The sequence below is a fragment of the Podarcis liolepis genome, assembly GCF_965112155.1.
Source record: "Podarcis liolepis genome assembly, chromosome: 11".
Classification (NCBI taxonomy): domain Eukaryota; kingdom Metazoa; phylum Chordata; class Lepidosauria; order Squamata; family Lacertidae; genus Podarcis; species Podarcis liolepis.
In genome coordinates, this window is record NC_139565.1 from 57594278 (window position 1) to 57613959 (window position 19682).

Below are 19682 nucleotides of genomic sequence, written 5' to 3' on the forward strand. Positions count from 1 at the left end.
AGAACTACTTACAATGACAATAAACAGCTGCCAGGTGTATGTAAGGCAGGAAAGCCTAGCTGAGGATGTTGTGGGGTTTTCTGGAAGTGCAGAAAACCTGGAAGGCTGCCGAGTGCAGGCTACTGAAGTGACAATTTGTAGAATGAAAGAAAGGACACTCAGACTCATGCTTTGGCCACCTCACATGCACCCCACCTGTGAGAGAGCTGCTCTGAAATGGTCTCTCCCCTTTGATAATTTTCAAATGTAATTTCTTTTCTCATTAATTGATAGAAAATAGGGGGAAAGCAAGGGAGATTTTTTCTGCAGAGCACTAGAGATGATCACAAGCAAATTAAAGCAGCAGCAGGTCTGTGTCCTAAGGGCTTAGACTCTAAGTATCAACAGTCTGGGATTCATTGAAGGAAGGGGAGTGAGGCATTCCTATTAACTGTAATATCAATAGGTATAATATTCCCACGTACAAATTGTTGCTGTTGCTTTATGACTGTTAAAACAACTGTTTTAACACAACTGTTGTTTTATGAAGATTCTCTGAGCAATTTCACAATCCAAGAAAAGCACATTGGAGGGATTTAAGCAGAGGCTGGATGGCCATCTGTCATGGGTGCTTTAGCTGAGATTCATGCTTTGCAGAGGGTTGGACTGGATGACCCTCGAGGTCCCTTCCAATTCTGCAATTCTATGATTCTGTGAAAACAATCACATATATAAAAACAATGTCAGAAAATACAATGGATACAATTCCTGTCTGATATGGAATAGGAGATTTCCACCTAACTCCCCCTGGCGACTCACTGACTGAGCTTGTTGAGGGCTGGAATACCCAGCTCCTGGCAGCCATCGATGAGATCGCACCTAAGCGCCCTCTGCGACCCCGCAGAAACCGGGCTCCCTGGTTTACCGAGGAGCTCCGGAAAATGAAGCGGGACCTCAGACGGCTAGAGCGAGTATGGCGGGGTGCCCATGACGGAGCCTCAAGAACATCTTATAGGGCTTTTATGAAAACCTACGAGATGGCCGTGAAGGCTGCTAAGAAGTCATACTTCTCGGCCTCCATTGCATCCGATAGCTCTCGCCCAGCGCAATTATTTAGTATAATCAGGTCTTTAACGTCCCTTGTGGGACAGCCAAATTTAAATAACAATTTGACACTTAGCTGTGAGGCATTTGCAAGCTTTTTTGCGGAGAAGGTCTTGTTGCTCCGCCATGACCTCCCTGCCAATTTGGATACAATAAAGGAACTGGAGGCCCCTCGACTGTCCTCGGGTCCAGTATTGGACCACTTCGACCGGATATCCCTAGCCGATGTGGACAGACTCCTCCGAGCTGGAAAGCCCACCACCTGTCCTCTTGACCCGTGCCTGTCTTGGCTGATTAGAGCGTGTCCAGACGAGGTGCGGGCCCTCCTGGGGGATATCATCAATTTGTCCCTTGGCACGGGGACATTCCCAGGGGAACTGAAGGAGGCAGTGGTGCGCCCGCTCTTAAAGAAAACATCATTAGATCCTTTAGATCTATCCAATTACCGCCCGGTTTCGAATCTTCCGTTCCTGGGTAAGGTGATTGAGAGAGCGGTTGCCGAACAGCTTGGTGGGTTTCTGGATGAAACATCGGCTTTGGATCCATTCCAGTCCGGCTTCCGTGCTGGTCATGGGACCGAGACGGCTCTGGTCGCCCTAACAGATGATCTTCGTAGACAGCTGGATCGAGGCGGGTCGGGGCTGCTGATTCTTCTAGATCTATCAGCAGCTTTCGACATGGTCGATCACGAACTTCTGGACCACCGCCTTGCTGACGTGGGGATCCAGGGCACAGTCCTTCAATGGCTGCGCTCGTTTCTCTCTGGTCGGGGACAGAGAGTGGCGTTTGGGGGGGAATTGTCATCGCGCCACTCCTTGGTGTGTGGAGTACCTCAGGGTGCGATACTCTCCCCAATGCTTTTCAACATCTTTATGCGCCCCCTCGCCCAGCTTGTTCGGAGTTTTGGGCTGGGTTGCCATCAGTATGCCGATGACACCCAACTCTATCTGTTGATGGATGGCCATCCTGACTCGGCCCCAGACACACTGACCAGATGTTTGGAAGCTGCGGCTGGATGGTTACGTGGGAGCCGGTTGAAGCTAAATCCTTCGAAGACAGAGGTCCTGTGGCTGGGACGGGGCGATATGGGATTGGGGGGGCAACTCCCATCTCTTGCAGGGGCACAATTAGTGCCAGCACCGTCTGTTAAGAGTTTGGGTGTAATCTTCGACGCCTCCCTTTCCATGGAGGCGCAGATTGCAGCTGTAACAAAGGCGGCATTTTTCCATCTCCGCCAAGCTAAGCAGTTGGCTCCTTACCTCTCTCGCCCTGATCTAGCCACTGTGATCCACGCGACGGTCACCTCCAGATTGGATTATTGTAACTCGCTCTACGTGGGGCTGCCCTTGAGACTGACCCAGAAACTCCAGCGGGTGCAGAATGCTGCAGCGAGACTCCTTACGAGGTCTTCGCTGCGAGATCACATTCACCCGGTGCTACACCAGCTGCACTGGCTCCCGGTGGAGTACAGGATCAGATTTAAGGTGCTGGTTTTAACCTTTAAAGCCCTATACGGCCTAGGACCCTCGTACCTACGGGACCGCCTCTCCTGGTATGCCCCACAGAGAAACCTACGGTCTTCAAATAAAAACATCTTGAAGGTCCCAGGCCACAGAGAAGTTAGGCTGGCCTCAACTAGAGCCAGGGCTTTTTCGGCTGTGGCTCCGATCTGGTGGAACACTCTGTCACAAGAGACCAGGGCCCTGCGGGACTTGACATCTTTCCGCAGGGCCTGCAAGACAGAGCTGTTCCACCAGGCCTTTGGCCAGGGCACAGCCTGACTCCCTCCCTTGGCAATCTTCGCGGAGCTCTGGCCCAATGGTTGCCAGTGGCCTGAATTAATTAATTTTACAATGAATGATTTTAGAGTGTTGTTTATGTTATACTTTTATACTGTTTTATTGTTGTTAGCCGCCCTGAGCCCGGCTTCGGCTGGGGAGGGCGGGATATAAATAAAATTTATTATTATTATTATTATTATTATTATTATTATTATTATTATTATTACTTAAGGCACGATTCCAACACTGTACACAGCAGATCTCCTGATGAAATGGTATTCTGCAGGATGGATGCCCTTGTCAGGAGCTCAGCCTACACTTGAGTAGGACCCTGGCAGAGACACATGCCCGACTGGCATGCTCTCTCCCTCCTGGTCGATCATTCAGGAGCTTCAAAAGCTTTCTTCTGCCCGAACATCACAGCAACTGATGCCAACCGCCACAGGAACACTTAGGGATCCGCAGAGTTTGCGCATCATGCATAAAAGACCTCAGCAACTCAGCATTTTGGCTAATCTACTTTATTTAAATAGAAACACACACTGTAACATGGCTCCCTCTCTTTCTAGCATCAGGCAGCAAAGAGATAAAACAAAGGACTATAGTCCCACTTCACAGAACACAGTAACACAGAAATCCTGTCTCCGTCACTTCCCACTCTGTGGAGTCAAAGCATATGCTGTCATGTGAAAGACAACAATCCCATGACTGCAATCACGGAGCAGGAATTCAAACAGCCCTCTCCTGCAGAATGCAGTGATCAGCTGAGTTTATATAAGGGATGAGACAATCTTTTAGGTGTCCTCATCTCAAAATTTACAGGGTTGAATAAATAACAATAACTGGAAAAGCCAGAATCAGTTGCTGGGTCTTTCCCCCTGCCAAATACAGTCCTCACATTCTAAATCAGGGCATATAATGTGGAAGCTGGAAAACTCTATTCTTTAAGAACTTATTTCCTGGAAGAATAACTATCTATGCAAATGATTATAAATGGGAGAAGTCTAAGGAGGGAGTAAAATGAAACATTGGGTCTGTTGATCTTCAGAGTAAGACTCCCACACAACAGGGTCAGGAGCTTTAATAATACTGTGGTCAGGATAGCAAAGCTAATATCCCTCCCATTGTGATAACTGCGGTGGGAATTCTTGGTCATCACAGATAATTAGGACTTCAGCCTTACAGTGGAGGAAGAACCTCCCAGCCTGTAGGAAAACGACCCAACTCCCTCGCAGTTAATTAAAAGCAAAGAATATGCAAATGCTAGAAGTTTTCACTTGCAAAATGTAGAGGGGCAAGGCCCCCAGCCTTGCTGGTATGTTGCTGGCAAAATTCATGATTTACACCTTCATAAATTGTAGGCAAGTGTCTTCTCACATTCTTGGGTTTCAGTTCCCAAGTACAAAACCCTAGATAAGAATTGGCCACTGGAGACTGCGGCCTCTTTTTTTGCCATTTTAAATCATTTAATATGTTTGAAGTTTTGCTTGATGCAACGTGAAATATCCACATGTCTTAACAGCTTTGCAATTCCTACAGTGGAGAGTTTAGCTACTAAAAAAAAGTGCAAAAAACCGCAAACAAACCCACAACAAAGCTCACATTTCCAAGTTGTGTTTCTGTGTCTGTGTTTTCCACGTGTTTCATTGTATCAGCAAAAAACACTGGGCATTCACATTGGTCTCTGTCATCTACCTGTAGCATTAAACCCGGGATCAATAAACTTTGGGGTTCATTGGGTGTTGGGAATTTTGAGAAAGTGCCAGGGGGGCCAGCCACAAAAGGTTGTGTGGGGAACATGACACATCTCTAATCACCAATCCCTTTCTCTAATTTGGGTCAAGTTCTCTTGATTTCTTCCCCAAAACCTTTTCTTTTGTCATGATGGTTGTCCACTACCCATATTTCAAATCCAAACCCTCTTGTCTCCTGAAGGATTTGTTGCGGAGTGAGAATGTTGAATTTCCAAGCAATTGTCCACCATGGTTAATGCAGTAGGGAGGAGCAGTGTAAACTAAACTACAGTTCTCATGTGCAATAACATACATACACACACACACACACACACACACAAAATTTTAGTTATGTTCTGCCTTTCCAGAGTTAAAACCATGCTCACGGTGGCTTACAGCATGAAAAACACACACACCCTGATTCAAAATGTAACAGCAGTCATAAACAAAATATAAAAATTCAAGAAGTACACAACCCCATCAAACAATTGCCACATAAATCATAATAAAGATACAAAATTAAAAGACAAAAATTTCATATCAATAACAGCAGCAACACCTACTAATAACAACATGCATGTATCTGGCACCATCAGCAAACACACACACCAAACTTAGAATAATAGAATTGTAGAGTTGGATAGCGTTTAGATATTTGAAGAGGGTTATCATATCTGCTCTCAGTCTCCTCTTTTCCAGGCTAAACATACCCAGCTCTTTCAACCCTTCCTCATAAGGCTTGATTTCCAGACCCTTGATCATTTTGGTTACCCTCCAGCTTGTCAACATCCTTCTTCAATTGTGGTGCCCAGAACTGGACACAATATTCCAGATGTGGTCTGACCAGGGCAGAATAGAGTGGTACTATAACTTCCCTTGATCTGGACACTTGACTTCTGTTGATGCAGCCTAGAATTGCATTAGCTGCTGCTGCTGCTGCTGTTTCTGTCGGAAATCAAGCCTTTATCAGGAGAAACTGGCAACTCTCCCAGGCACCCGGCTTGGTCTCCTGTTGACCTCCCTGTCTGCTTTTCCGGCAAGATTCAGGCAGAGGTCGCGATAGGCGATCCTTCTCAGCGTGAGAAGAACACACCACTCTTTCCTGCCCCCCCAGGCAGGGGAAAGAGATAGACAGAAACGTATTTACATGCCTTTATTTCTGTCTTTGCAGCGTTACAGAAAACATGACTGCTCTCTTCAAACTCCAACAGCCGAGAGACTAACTCCTCCTGTACTTCCTGTACAGCTCATATTACACTCTGAGCTAATTCCGGTGCCCTCTGCACTGTGAATTGACTGTCCCTCTGTTTCCCATGGAACAGTCACAACATTCCCATTATGTTTTGCTTTCAAGCTAGCAGTAGCTCGCGGCTGCATTGCTTCAATATCGTAACAGTTTCTTCTATTTTTTTGCTGCTGCTGCATCACACTATTGTCTCATGCTAAGCTTGTGGTCTACCACTAAGATCCCTAGGTCCTTTTCACATGTACTACTAGAAAGCCAGGTGTCCCCCATTTTATATTTGTGTAGCTGCCTAGGTAGGTGTAGAACGTGACATGTGTCTCTACTGAAATGCATTTTGTTAGTTTTGGCCCAGTTCACTAATCTGTTAAGGTCATCTTGAATCACAAATCTGTCTTCAGCAGCACTATTTAGCCTTCTAGTTTGGTGTCATCGGTAAGTTTGATTAGCACCCCTTCAATTCCTTCATTCAAGTCATTTATAGACATTGAACAACAATGTTATCACCAGGTTGGGCACCACTTTCCTTTTGGGTGAAGACCGAGGCAGAGTAGGCGTTGAACAGTAACGTGGCTTCTCACAGTGAGGGAATTGCCAGAAGGCCCTCAGCGCTGGACCTCAGTGTCCGGACTGAACGATGGGGGTGGAGACGCTCCTGCAGATATACTGGACCAAAGCCCACGCCACCTTTGGTAAAGGCTGTTCTCCAATTGGAGCGCTCACAGGCCAGTGTTTCCCAGTTGTTGGTGTTTATACTACATTTTTAAAAGATTTGTCTTGCAGGTAGCAATACAGAAAGGCAGTATGCAGATGAAAAGGGAGGTGAAATGAAATGAAAAGCTCTTAAAGATGGCATGGATAGCTCAGTTGGTTAGAGCGTGGTGCTGATAACGCCAAGGTTGCAGGTTCGATCCCTGTCCGGGACAGCTGCATATCCCTGCATTTCAGGGGGTTAGAGTAGATGATCCACAAGGTCCCTTCCGACTCTACAATTGTATCGAGCTGATTCTGAACTGAGCTGAAGGGAGCTAGTCCATCCCTAATTAGAACCCCAAATGCAACACAGAGTTCTGCCACTTAGAATCATCGAATCATAGAGTTGGAAGAGACCACAAGGGCCATTGAGTCCAACCCCCTGCCAAGCAGGAAACACCATCAGAGCACTCCTGACATATGGTTGTCAAGCCTCTGCTTAAAGACCTCCAAAGAAGGAGACTCCACCACACTCCTTGGCAGCAAATTCCACTGTCGAACAGCTCTTACTGTCAGGAAGTTCTTCCTAATGTTTAGGTGGAATCTTCTTTCTTGTAGTTTGAATGGGGCTTTAATTATAACCAGCCTGTGGGACCAGTTGAGCCTCACCACTCTGACCTACATATTGCAACAAAACCGCAGCTTCCTAATGAGCAGGCTGTCGCTGTGGCCTTGGTGTGAAGGCTTGCGCCTGCAGATGGCGAATGGTAAAAGAGACTTCCAATTCGGTCAGGAAGATAGTAATGAGGATGTACGATGGCACACACTTAACCCGCTCTCATTAGAGCGCCAGGATTATCCGTTTAATTTGCAAGCGTTCCCTCAGATGCCAAAACGGAACTGATCCTATGTGTTATTTTTATTTTTTTAAAAAAGGAAAAGACTGAAAGGACGCAGGCTTTGACACTCATGGTGTTGTTCTTGCCTTGGGCGAGAGGAGAGGAGGATGAGAAGAAGGGGAAGCAACATTTCTGCACTTGACAACTGCAGCCCCGAAGAGCGAGGATGACACACCAAGGCATGATCAGCTAGGCAGATTCTACATCCCGAGGCTATTTCCATGAATTATAAATACCAAAGAAAAGCGGCTATTAACACACTTGAGAGCAAGCGCTGCCAAGGCTATGAATATACTAATATACCCACATACAATTAGATGGAGAGATGTGCACAAACAAAATTCGCCTATACTTTTTTTTTTTTTTACGAAAAGAGTTCCAGAGAAGAAGAAACATCAGAGTGCAGTTTCCAGTTTTGAGTAATGAATCGTGGAGCTTGCCAGGCCATTTCAGAGCCTAATTTTTCACATGGGTGTACATCTCTTGATGACGGCGGTATCATAGGATAACTTTCAGCAGCTGCCTTATACCAAGACTAAACGACTAAGCAACAATAACAAGGAATTCGTTTACTTATTTCCCCCCCCAAAAAAATATATTTATAGTCCAGCCCCCGACAAGGTCTGAGGGACAGTGGACCGGCCCCCTGCTGAAAAAGTTTGCTGACCCCTGTTCTACACATTCCAAGTGCAACTGTTTCCTACCTGCTCAGGTCAGAGACCTGCACAATCTTCTGTCATCCAATACTCAGTGCTCAATCTCCAAGTCATAATCTGTTTTTTTCTCTCTCCAAGGGATAAAATGGCAGCCAAAGATTTCAGCTTCTCCCCAACCCCCATCCCTCGCCGCTGCCCATTGCCTGCCTTAATAGCCTGTCCCCTCTCAACCCCTACTAGCAGCCCCTCTCCATAATTCCAGCACAATGGCCATATAGCAATGTGTCTGCTGAGATTCACAATCCACTGTAGCACCTTGCAATTTTAGACGTGGCGGCTTTTCCCATCGTTTTTTTTTTTTTTTTAAAGGAAAAAGTAATGAAATGCCACCCACCCCATGAAAATTGCAGGCAATTTTGGGTGACAACTGATCATCCAATGTGTTCCCAAGAGCCATTTCCCGTAATGTTCCTGTTTCTTTTCAGCACTCAAAACATCTTGAAAGGATATAATCACTCGCATCAAAGAGAGCTGTCATGATGTAGGTGGAATTTATAGTTCGAGAGCTTCTCGGAGGAGGAGGACGGAGGACGGAGGAGAAAGTTGTTGGGTTGAAGCCAAGGCTGTGTTCATTTTCCAGTGGCATTGAAAGAAGAAGAAGAAAAAAAACTACCCAACCTGAATTCTGTGCTCACAGCAAATGCCATCATTGTAAGCAAAGTTTCTTCTTCATTTTCCTTATAAGCTGACAAAAGACCATATCTCTTCCTTGCAAATTGGGATTTGCATAGGATAACTTGATTGGCGACTGTCTGTCTTGGGAGACAATGGAGGAGTGCGCCTTCGGGGATGAAGTCAAACAGTTGGAAGGGTACAGCGCCTGCAATGGCTGCAGAGACCGATACAGGAGAGACATGTTTTGTTGCAGCTGGGGCAGGTGAAGGCATCCAGTTGTGCTGCTACAGATGCACCACAGCGTTTCTTCTCTCTGTGCTCCTCCCAGTGCGCATTCCTCCTCTGGTCACTTGTATGGATGCACAAGCTGTCTGTCTCCAGGCACTGTGGTCACCTGCAAGGGATTCTCTCCTAGCAGGGTTGACGTTGCCATCTTTCATGTCACGTTGGCAGACATCTTTGTAAGGCAGAGTTGGTCTGCCAGTGGGCCTGGTGCCTGAAGCCAGCTCCCTGTAGAGCACGTCCTTGGGGTTCCTGCCACCTTCTATTCTGTGGACCTGAATACAAATGCCTCCAATAACCTCTCTGCTTTGGGATATCTATATTCTACATTAGCTCTCTCAGTTTGGTACCTCCCAGATGTAGGAGTGCTTTGAAGGCTACTGTATGATAATACGATATGATATGATACGATAATCTTTATTGTCATTATCCCATACAGAACAACAAAATTGAAAAAAATCTACACCAGACATTCAAAAACCAACAAACCTACTATCCCAGCTATCCCAGCATGGTTAGCCCCCTAAAAACTATGATACCCCATAATTAAATACAATATACTCCCATAGAGACTACCTTACACTGCGTTTAAAACCAAAATCACATTTCAATAGAAACTGTTTCTCAGGCGGCTAGTCCTAGTCTTTATAACCCGGAAGGCAGAAACTGAAAGAGATCATTTCCGGGGTGAACACTATCATGCGCTATCTCTGCAGTTTCTTATGACACCTGGAAGTGTAGATTTGATCCAAAGTGGGAAGAGTGCACCCAATTATTCTCTCTGCAGCCATTACAACCCTGGACAGTATTGTTTTTTCCCTGACCGTGCAGCTCCCAAACCACACACACAGACTGTAAGTTAATACACTCTCAACAGTACAATGGTAAAATGCCATCAACAGGTCCTTTGAGAGATTATTTTCCCATAGGATTCTCAGAAAATATATCCTCTGCTGTGCTCTCTTCATCAGGTTTTTACTGTTTTCTCCCCAGGTTGGGTCATGTCTCAACTCCATTCCCAGGAATCGAAACACCAAGACCTGGGGTGAGGTCTCAGCATCTAAACCTTGGCCTCAGCCTCTAAACCTTGGCAAATACAGTGGTACCTCGGTTGTTGAATGTACTCCATTCTGGAAGACTGTTCGACTTCTGAAACATTGGACAACCAAGACGCAATGGGCAGTCAGCAAGTTCCATTGAGAAAAATGGGGAAATGTGCCTGGGAAGCCGTTTGACTTCCAAGGCGCGTTCGAAAATGGAAGGATTCGCGTCTGGGTTTTCGACATTCGGGTTCCGAATTGGTTGACTTCTGAGATGCTCGAAAACCGAGGTTCCACTGTACTGTGTCGCAGAATCAGAAAGCCTGTAATGTAAGGGTCCGAACCTAGAGCTGAAGAAATTGAGAGCTAGCCCAAAATAGACCCAAAATAGTGGGGTGTATAGACGCAATGCCATCCCACTGCTTTCAGAATTTATTCACATCTTCTCCTTTCCCAAATGTTTTTATAAAGGACACCTGGCTTGAGAGCAGTACCTGTGAAAAGGATCTAGGAGTCTTGGTTGACCACAAACCTGACATGAGCCAACAGTGTGACGCGGCAGCTAAAAAAGCCAATGCAATTCTGGGCTGCATCAATAGGAGTATAGCATCTAGATCAAGGGAAGTAATAGTGCCACTGTATTCTGCTCTGGTCAGACCTCACCTGGAGTACTGTGTCCAGTTCTGGGCACCACAATTCAAGAAGGACACTGACAAACTGGAACGTGTCCAGAGGAGGGCAACCAAAATGGTCAAAGGCCTGGAAACGATGCCTTATGAGGAACGGCTAAGGGAGCTGGGCATGTTTAGCCTGGAGAAGAGGAGGTTAAGGGGTGATATGATAGCCATGTTCAAATATATAAAAGGATGTCACATAGAGGAGGGAGAAAGGTTGTTTTCTGCTGCTCCAGAGAAGTGGACACGGAGCAATGGATCCAAACTACAAGAAAGAAGATTCCACCTAAACATTAGGAAGAACTTCCTGACAGTAAGAGCTGTTTGACAGTGGAATTTGCTGCCAAGGAGTGTGGTGGAGTCTCCTCCTTTGGAGGTCTTTAAGCAGAGGCTTGACAACCATATGTCAGGAGTGCTCTGATGGTGTTTCCTGCTTGGCAGGGGGTTGGACTCGATGGCCCTTGTGGTCTCTTCCAACTCTGTGATTCTATGATTCTATGAAAACACCCTGCAGACCTTACAGCAAGAATATGACTAGATTTGATGCATACCGTGATATGGGCAGATCTGCTGTGACCATCGCCTGGGATGAATGCATTTTTTATAGCCAGATTGGCAAAGGATATAGACAAGATTAATTAAGAAATAATTACCTTTAACCAGGAGATGATGAGACGATAAATGGGTCATAAAATCTGACAAAACATAGCGGAGACTAGTGTTTGTGTAAATCAGAGGCATGAATATTTATTGCTTTGTTGAGAGATCTTGAATGAGTCCCATCCCGCTCAACACACACAAAAAACAAGTTGAGGACCAGCGATCTTTTTTTACAAATCAAATCATTAGCATGAGAGGTAACAGCTCCTAATCAGGGGCTCCCAATCGCTACCAAATTAGGTTTCCAAACAACAAGGAAATAACTGTCAAAGTCTACCTAAATCTAAGACTGACAAATGGCTCGTCTTGAAACATTTGCTCAGGCATGCACCAAGAAAACGAAACAGAGTCATGAGTTATGTCTGTTTCTCCCTGGGTGTCCTCTGCTTAGGGATGGGGAAGAATGTGATTCAGTTTGTATTTAAAGGTGAATCTACTCAACATGCACTTCCTGGAACAATATGTAGGATAGATCGGTAGATCAGTAGATACTGTAGATAGATGCACTGTATTATCCTTGCAGATATATGCATTTCTATGCATACTAGTTCATCAGCTTGTTGTTGTTGTTTAGTCGTTTAGTCATGTCCGACTCTTGGTGACCCCCTGGACGAGAGCACGCCAGGCACTCCTGTCTTCCACTGCCTCCCACAGTTTGGTCAAACTCATGCTGGTAGCTTCGAGAACACTATCCAAGCATCTCATCCTCTGTCGTCCCCTTCTCCTTGTGCCCTCCATCTTCCAGGGAGTCTTCTCTTCTCATGAGGTGGCCAAAGTCTTGGAGCCTCAGCTTCAGGATCCAGTGAGCATCTAGGGCTGATTTCCTTCAGAATGGATAGGTTGGATCTTCTTGCAGTTCATCAGTTTAGTCGGATTAATTAAACTGGTTTTAATTGGATTTTGAATAAACTTGCAAGTAATTGTTACTGCTTTGAATGCTATTCCCTTAGTGCCTTGTGTACACCACTATTCTGAATAATGCTTTTTATAGAGTAGGGGGCACTGGAAATGAGTTTATGGAACCAAGGCGTTAGGCCCCCCAAAATGTTGGGGAAGCACTGTTTTATGGAAGAGTTCTAATCCAGCCCAATGAGGCAAGGATATATGAATGCATTATTAGTATATACATTTCCCTCCGCTATCACAAGTATCTTACAGACAATGCAGTTTCAAGAACATATTAAAATATTGCCTCCGGCTCAGGAATCCCTCTTTTTATCTGTTTAGCAATGCTATCTTGCCATCAGCGGATCAAATCATTTAACAACATTTGGCAAGACTTCTTTATACATTTTTTAAATCTTTGGCTTCCCTCCCCGCCCCCGTTTATTCCCAACAAAAGCCTGCGAGGCAGCAGAAAAAAGTAAAGCGTAAAATACATTTGACTTGGTTGGCAGCACCAGGCCACGTGCGTCAGAAGAAATTAACCTCCGAGAAAGCAGGATGTCCAGGAAACATAATGTACCCTTTTGATAGGCTCTTTTGAAGCCACCATTTCCTGGAACAGCAGCAAAGGCACAGGTTGCCCGAGACTGGGAAAGGCCAGTGGATTTATGGGCCGACAGTTATTCTTAAGAGCATTTTTCTTTCTCATGGACATCTAAAAATAAAGAAATCCTGCTCATCTGTCATCCAGAGGAGTCATTAGTATAACATGCAATTCAGGCTCAGTTCCGGCTCTAAGCTGTCCTTGCTGCCCTCCTGGCACTCTGTTGGTTCCCCAGTTTTCTTGGTGACAGTTGGGCAGGCAGGCAGGGTGTCTATTTGCCCAGGGTGGTGATGGCATGGGCCAGTGGCGTGGAGGGCAGTGCACCCCAATGTGTTAGTGGGGAACTGCAGGCACTGGGTTGCTTATCCAGGTTGGAAACTGGTTACTTGTGGGTTATGGTTCTGAATGTGCACCCCCTCCGAATGGGAACACTGAATGGCTTGGGGGGAGTGTGGGAGGTGTGGTACGAGGGTTTTTGCTTATCCACCTCGAACTGGTGTTTGGTTCTAACCATGGTTTACTGTGAAATGCAAACTGGGTCACCATCGTATACAGTGGTACCTCGGGTTAAGAACTTAATTCGTTCTGGAGGTCCGTTCTTAACCTGAAACTGTTCTTAACCTGAGGTACCACTTCAGCTAATGAGGCCTCCTTCTGTCGCTGCACCGCCGCCACACGATTTCTGTTCTCATACTGAAGCAAAGTTCTTAACCCGAGGTACTATTTCTGGGTTAGCGGAGTCTGTAACCTGAAGCGTCTGTAACCTGAAGCGTCTGTAACCTGAGGTACCACTGTACAGAGCAGGAGTGGTGGTCAGTGGGGCAGTGTGGGTAGGGCAGAATTGCTCACCTGGTTTTCCAATGCTACGTCCAACAGCACCCACCTCATCTGCAATTCCCAGAAACTGATATTTAGAGGAATTTAGAGGTAAGGGGTTGCTTACCCAGGTGGAAACTGGTTACTTGTGGGTTATGGTTCTGAATGGGAGCACTTAATGGCTTTGGGGGAATGAGGGAGGAGTGGTGTAAGGACTTTTGCTTATCCACCTCGAACCGGTGTTTGGTTCTAACCATGGTTTACTGTGAAGTGCAAACTGGGTCACCATCATATACAGAGCAGGAATCAGTGGTGGTCAGTGGGGCAGTGTGGGTGGGGTAGAGTTGCTCACTTGGTTTTCCAGTGCTACGTCCAACAGCACTCACCTCAGCTGCAATTCCCAGAAACTGATATTTAGAGGCATGCCACCTCCAACACTGCAGATCACACTCAGTCATCATGGCCACTAGCCACTGAACACCTTCTCCTCCATGGGCCTTCCAATGGAGCATCCAAGATGGCGACCATTGCTGCATCTTGTGGTCGTGGATGCCACTGTGTGAAGTGATTTCTTCCACTGTGTCAGGGATTCTCTGGTTGTGATTCCTGTATTGCATGGCAATGGAATAGATGACCATTGGCTCCTTCCCAACTCTACAATGCTATTAGCACATCTTTTTCGTCTATCCTAAATTTTTCAGTGGTGGGTGAATGGTGTCAAGTGTGGTGCGAGAAGGAGAAAAACCTTTCTCAGTCGACATCATCCCTTCCTTACTTGCCATTTTTAATACTAAATGTCCCAGATGTTATAGCCTTTCCTCATATGGAAGTTGTTCCAATCCCTTTATCATTTCGTTGCCGTTTTCTGAAACTTTCACAACTACACAATATTCTTTTTTTCAGATGGCCAATTAGCCAGAACTGTGCACCATATTCCAAGTGTGGCTGCACCATGGCATTTTAATATTAGCTGCTTTTATTTTTAATCCTTTTCTTCATTATCATGGAATTTGCCTTTTTAACAGTTTCTGCATACTAAGTTCTCCTTTCTGGTTAGTTACCACTGGTTCAAACCCCATTAGTGTATACGGGAAGCCAGAATATTTTGCCCTAATGTGCAACTGGTGCACATTGAATTGCAATTGTCATATTAATGCCAATTCACTCAGTTTGGAGAGATCTTTTAGGAGTTCCACACAATCTTCTTTTGTTCATGCCACCCAGAAGAATTTGGTGCCACTAGCAAGCTTGAAGTCCCTGCTACTAAACTCACTTACATTTTTTTAAAAAACATGATCCTTGAGGGATCCCATTGTTTACTTACTTCACTGTGACAGATGTGCATTTTATAATGAAATGATTTTAGAATGTTGTATCATTTTAATGTTGTTAGCTGCTCTGAGCCCGGCTTCGGCTGGGGAGGGCGGGATATAAATAAAATTATTATTATTATTATTATTATTATTATTATTATTATTATTACTCTGCTTCCTGTTCTTTAACTAGATACTGAACCACAACTTATTCCCTGGCTGCTAACCTTACTTGGCAGTCTTTGACCACAGAGTTTATCAAAAGCTTTTTGGAAGTCTAAATAGACATTGTCTGCCAGATCACCTCTAGCCTAACAAGGTAGTTAAGACAGTACTAACGCTTTCATAAGCCATTCTGGTTTTTTTCAGCAAGACTAGTTCCTCTATAGGAGTGAAAAAATAATCTTTAACAATGCATTATGCAAGTTTTCCTGGAACAGATGCTAAGTTAAGTAGCCAGAGTTTACCAGATCCCCTCTGAATCACTGCAGGAGTGGAAAAAGCAAATTATGTGCATTTGTTCTTCTTAAAAAGGTAAAGGTAAAGGGACCCCTGACCATTAGGTCCAGTCGTGACTGACTCTGGGGTTGCGGCGCTCATCTCGCTTTATTGGCCGAAGGAGCCGGCGTACAGCTTCCGCGTCATGTGGCCAGCATGACTAAGCCGCTTCTGGCGAACCAGAGCAGCGCACGAAAATGCCGTTTACCTGCCCACCGGAGTGGTACCTATTTATCAATTGCACTTTGACGTGCTTTCGAACTGCTAGGTTGGCAGGAGCAGGGACCGAGCAATGGGAACTCAACCTGTCACGGGGATTCGAACCGCCGACCTTCTGATCGGCAAGCCCTAGGCTCAGTGGTTTAACCCACAGTGCCACCCGTGTTCTTGTTCTTCTTACAAAGTTATTAAAAGGATTGAGTAGCAGGTTATGGAACAACCCATCAATAAGAGAGACCTTAGGGAGCTACTGTCAACCAGAGTAGACAATACTGGACTAGGTGGAACTACAGCATGACAGTGTTATGGTTACATGTTTAATGAGTTAAATATGCAGGAAACTTGCTTCCTGAAACTTTCTAGTGCAAGGACATTTCAGCAACAGAATAAATGCTGCCTATTTTCATGCGATTGGTTTTCCTGGATAAGATTCAAGAAACCTTTCAAGGAATGGTTGATTTGACATCTGTCAAGGACAGATGTTGAAGAAGAGGCTGTCCTAGTTAGGTTAGTCATAGACTGCTTTCATATTCCTGGAATCTATGAAATCGTTAAGTCAAGTAAGAGAGCTTCACCCCTTCCCCAAGCAAATGTAGAAAATGCAATTTTCTCAAGGCAATAGGACTTTGAGAGGGGGGAACTTATGGGTGACTTGACATGAAAAGATGCCACACAAGATGACCTGGTGGGAGAGGTTCTACGGAAGTCGCACATGTTGAATTTTTAGGGACACAAAAAATTCCCTTCTAATTCTCCTCTAAAGGGGTGAATCTGTTGGTTTTGGTTTCTCTGCTCATCCACATTTCTAGACTGGTTTGAATTTCTTGTTTTTAAAAAAGGATTCCCCAGTGCAAATTTCCATGAATATACTAAGTTCTGTATTTATGCAATATTACCTAATATACTCGTTTCTGCAAAGAAAATTTCCCAAATATAACAAGTTTTTTCTACATTATTCTCAATAATATATGCATTTTTAATGCCCAATTTACCCAAGTGTATGCATTCGTGTACCTATAACCTGGTTGGAGACCAGGTGCAAATTTTGAAGGATGGTTGTTTCAGTTTGACCATTGTTTTGGGGAGTGCAGATTAGATAGGCTTACTTTTAAACGCAAACCAAGGCCCTCGTATAATTGGCTATTGAATAATAACATATTTGAGCTCTTTACTTAGAAAGCATAGAATTTGTTGCTTAGTGTTTTGGGAAAGAAAAGAGGAAATAGAGGATATTTTTTAAATTAAAAATATGTGTATGACTACGTTGTTTAGGCTACACTGTTGAGTGATGCATAATTTCTTCTCTGGTTGCTTAATAATAATAATAATAATAAGGAGGAGAAGGAGAAGAATCTAACTTTATTGTTGATATTAATATCTAAATAATAATGATAACTTATATTATTAACAATATTATATTAATAATATAAGAGTAATTGATAAAGGTAAAGGTGAAGGGACACCTGACCATTAGGTCCAGTTGTGGATGACACTGGGTTGCAGCGCTCATCTCGCTTTATTGGCCGAGGGAGCTGGCGTACAGTTTCTGGGTCATGTGGCCAGCATGACTAAGTCACTTCTGGTGAACCAGAGCAGCGCACAGAAACGCCATTTACCTTCCTGCCACAGCAGTACCTATTTATCTACTTGCACTCTGACGTGCTTTCAAACTGCTAGGTTGGCAGGAGCAGGGACCGAGCAATGAGAGCTCACCCCATCGCGGGGATTCGAACCACCGACCTTCTGAACGGCAAGCCCTAGGCTCTGTGGTTTAATGATATTATTAACCAGTGCTTTTTGTGACAGTACTCACTAGTATTAACAGGGCAGACCCAATATATTTTGCCACCTGAGGCAAACCACAAAGTGGTGCTTCCCCTGCCAGAAGGGGAACAAGATGGGAGTTCCTATAACATGAACAAGATGGGAGTGAATATCTACATGTGATGCAGTCCTTGGAGGCTGGGTATGCTGCCCCTGTGGATCCTGCCACCCGAGGCAATCACCTCACCTTGCCTCATGCATGGGCTGGCCCTGAGTATGGAGTACCATGATCTCTTTTTCCATGGCCTTGGCACATTTATCATGGCATTTCAATCAGCAATATACGAGTTCCGGCACCTATTAGATGTCCGAACCAATCTCTCCTCTGAATGAAGGACAAAGGGATTTGGGGAACAGCAGAATGACTGATCACTCCTTCTCATTTGGGCTGGGGGTGGTTTAATGAGTCTAAATAAAAGGCTACACATCAGCGTGGAAAGCCAAGTAACAAAGAGTTAAAACAACCACAACAGTTATTTGTAGCCTGACGTTTGTCATCATGACCTAGTCTGCAAGGACACCCTCTCTCCTCCTGTTGTCCTTGCATATCCCTGAGTTGGTGGCATAAACAGCCACAGGGCACAGAAATCCTGGAATCGGGTCAGTGCAAATGACAAATCCAAACTAATTTAAATACGGAGGTGGTAGTGGAATAATTTTCTGGAAATACCAACTACTGGATCCACTGCTCTGATCTGCTGTGGTAGCGATGGACACGGGGTAGGGAGACACTGGATTTTGTTTGCATTTTATAGAGAAGCGACCTACTTTGCACTTTTCAAACCAAAATACAGCGAGCGATCCTTTGAAATTTGCACTTCTCTGAATTTTGCTATGTAGTTCTCAAGGCAAGCAATGTTTACAAAAATACATAGATTGGGGAAAAGGTGCATAAATGATGAGTGAAAATAACCTAAATAAAAAAATTCCTTCCAGTAGCACCTTAAAGACCAACTAAGTTAGTTCTTGGTATGAGCTTTCGTGTGCATGCACACTTCTTCAGATACACACTGAAGTATCTGAAGAAGTGTGCATGCACACGAAAGCTCATACCAAGAACTAACTTAGTTGGTCTTTAAGGTGCTACTGGAAGGATTTTTTTTATTTTGACTATGGCAGACCAACACGGCTACCTATCTGTAACTGAAAATAACCTGTTTGCAAAATCATGCAGACCAGTCAAGACTGCATAAAAAAATGTGTTTACTAGGGAAAATTCACACTAAAATTGACAGATTTTTGTATCTCATAAAAATAATGTGCGTTGCTGCAAGGATGTGGAGAACTGAATTTAAGACTGGGAAAATGAGCAAGCAAGAGATCTAATATTGACAGAAATCCATCCCTAGGTGGACAGGATATGTAGAGATATGGAAGGAAAAGGAATTGACTGCAGTACTTGTGCCCATTTTAGGGATAGTACCATAGCTCACCTCCTTTTAACAAGCAGGCACATGTCCTCTCCACCAGTATTAAGAACATAAGAACATGCTCCTCTGAATGAGGCCCAAGGCTTATTTTGTTTTCAAAGTGTTTAAACAGAAGTCTGTAGGAAGTGCATGAACAGGACTCAAGCTTCATTGAAACCATGACTCCAAGCCATTTGACCCACTGCCTAAGTGCGGACCCAGTCAGGAGTACTTCTCAAGGAAATAACCCCAACCCACCCAAATTATTGACACTCACTTGTCATGTAAGTGCCCTGCAAACAAACCAGAACCAATGTTCGGTAAAGACTGAGCACAGTCTAATCTCTGTGCAAGATGTGCGCAGCCTGAATTCTGCTGCTGAATTGGAATGGTGGGAATCTTTTGACTTCTGAGGATGGAGGCAACTCATCAGTTGCTACTTGCAGTAAAAGGTAAAGGTAAAGGATCCCTGGACAGTTAAGTCCAGTCAAAGGAGACTATGGGGTTGCAGCACTCATCTCGCTTTCAGGCCAGTGTTTTTCCACAGACAGTTTTCCATGTCATGTGGCCAGCAGGACTAAACCGCTTCTGGCGCAATGGGACACCGTGACGGAAACCAAAGCACATGTAAATACCATTTACCTTCCCGCCGGAGTGGTACCTATTTATCTACTTGCACTGGTGTGCTTTCAAAC

At 44.7% G+C, this 19682-nt stretch overlaps 1 long non-coding RNA gene across 1 annotated transcript in view; it reads left to right on the forward strand.

The window, feature by feature from the left end:
- LOC310689129 overlaps positions 1-19682 on the forward strand; it is a 122321-nt gene that overhangs the window by 97981 nt on the left and 4658 nt on the right. The window lies entirely within an intron of this gene.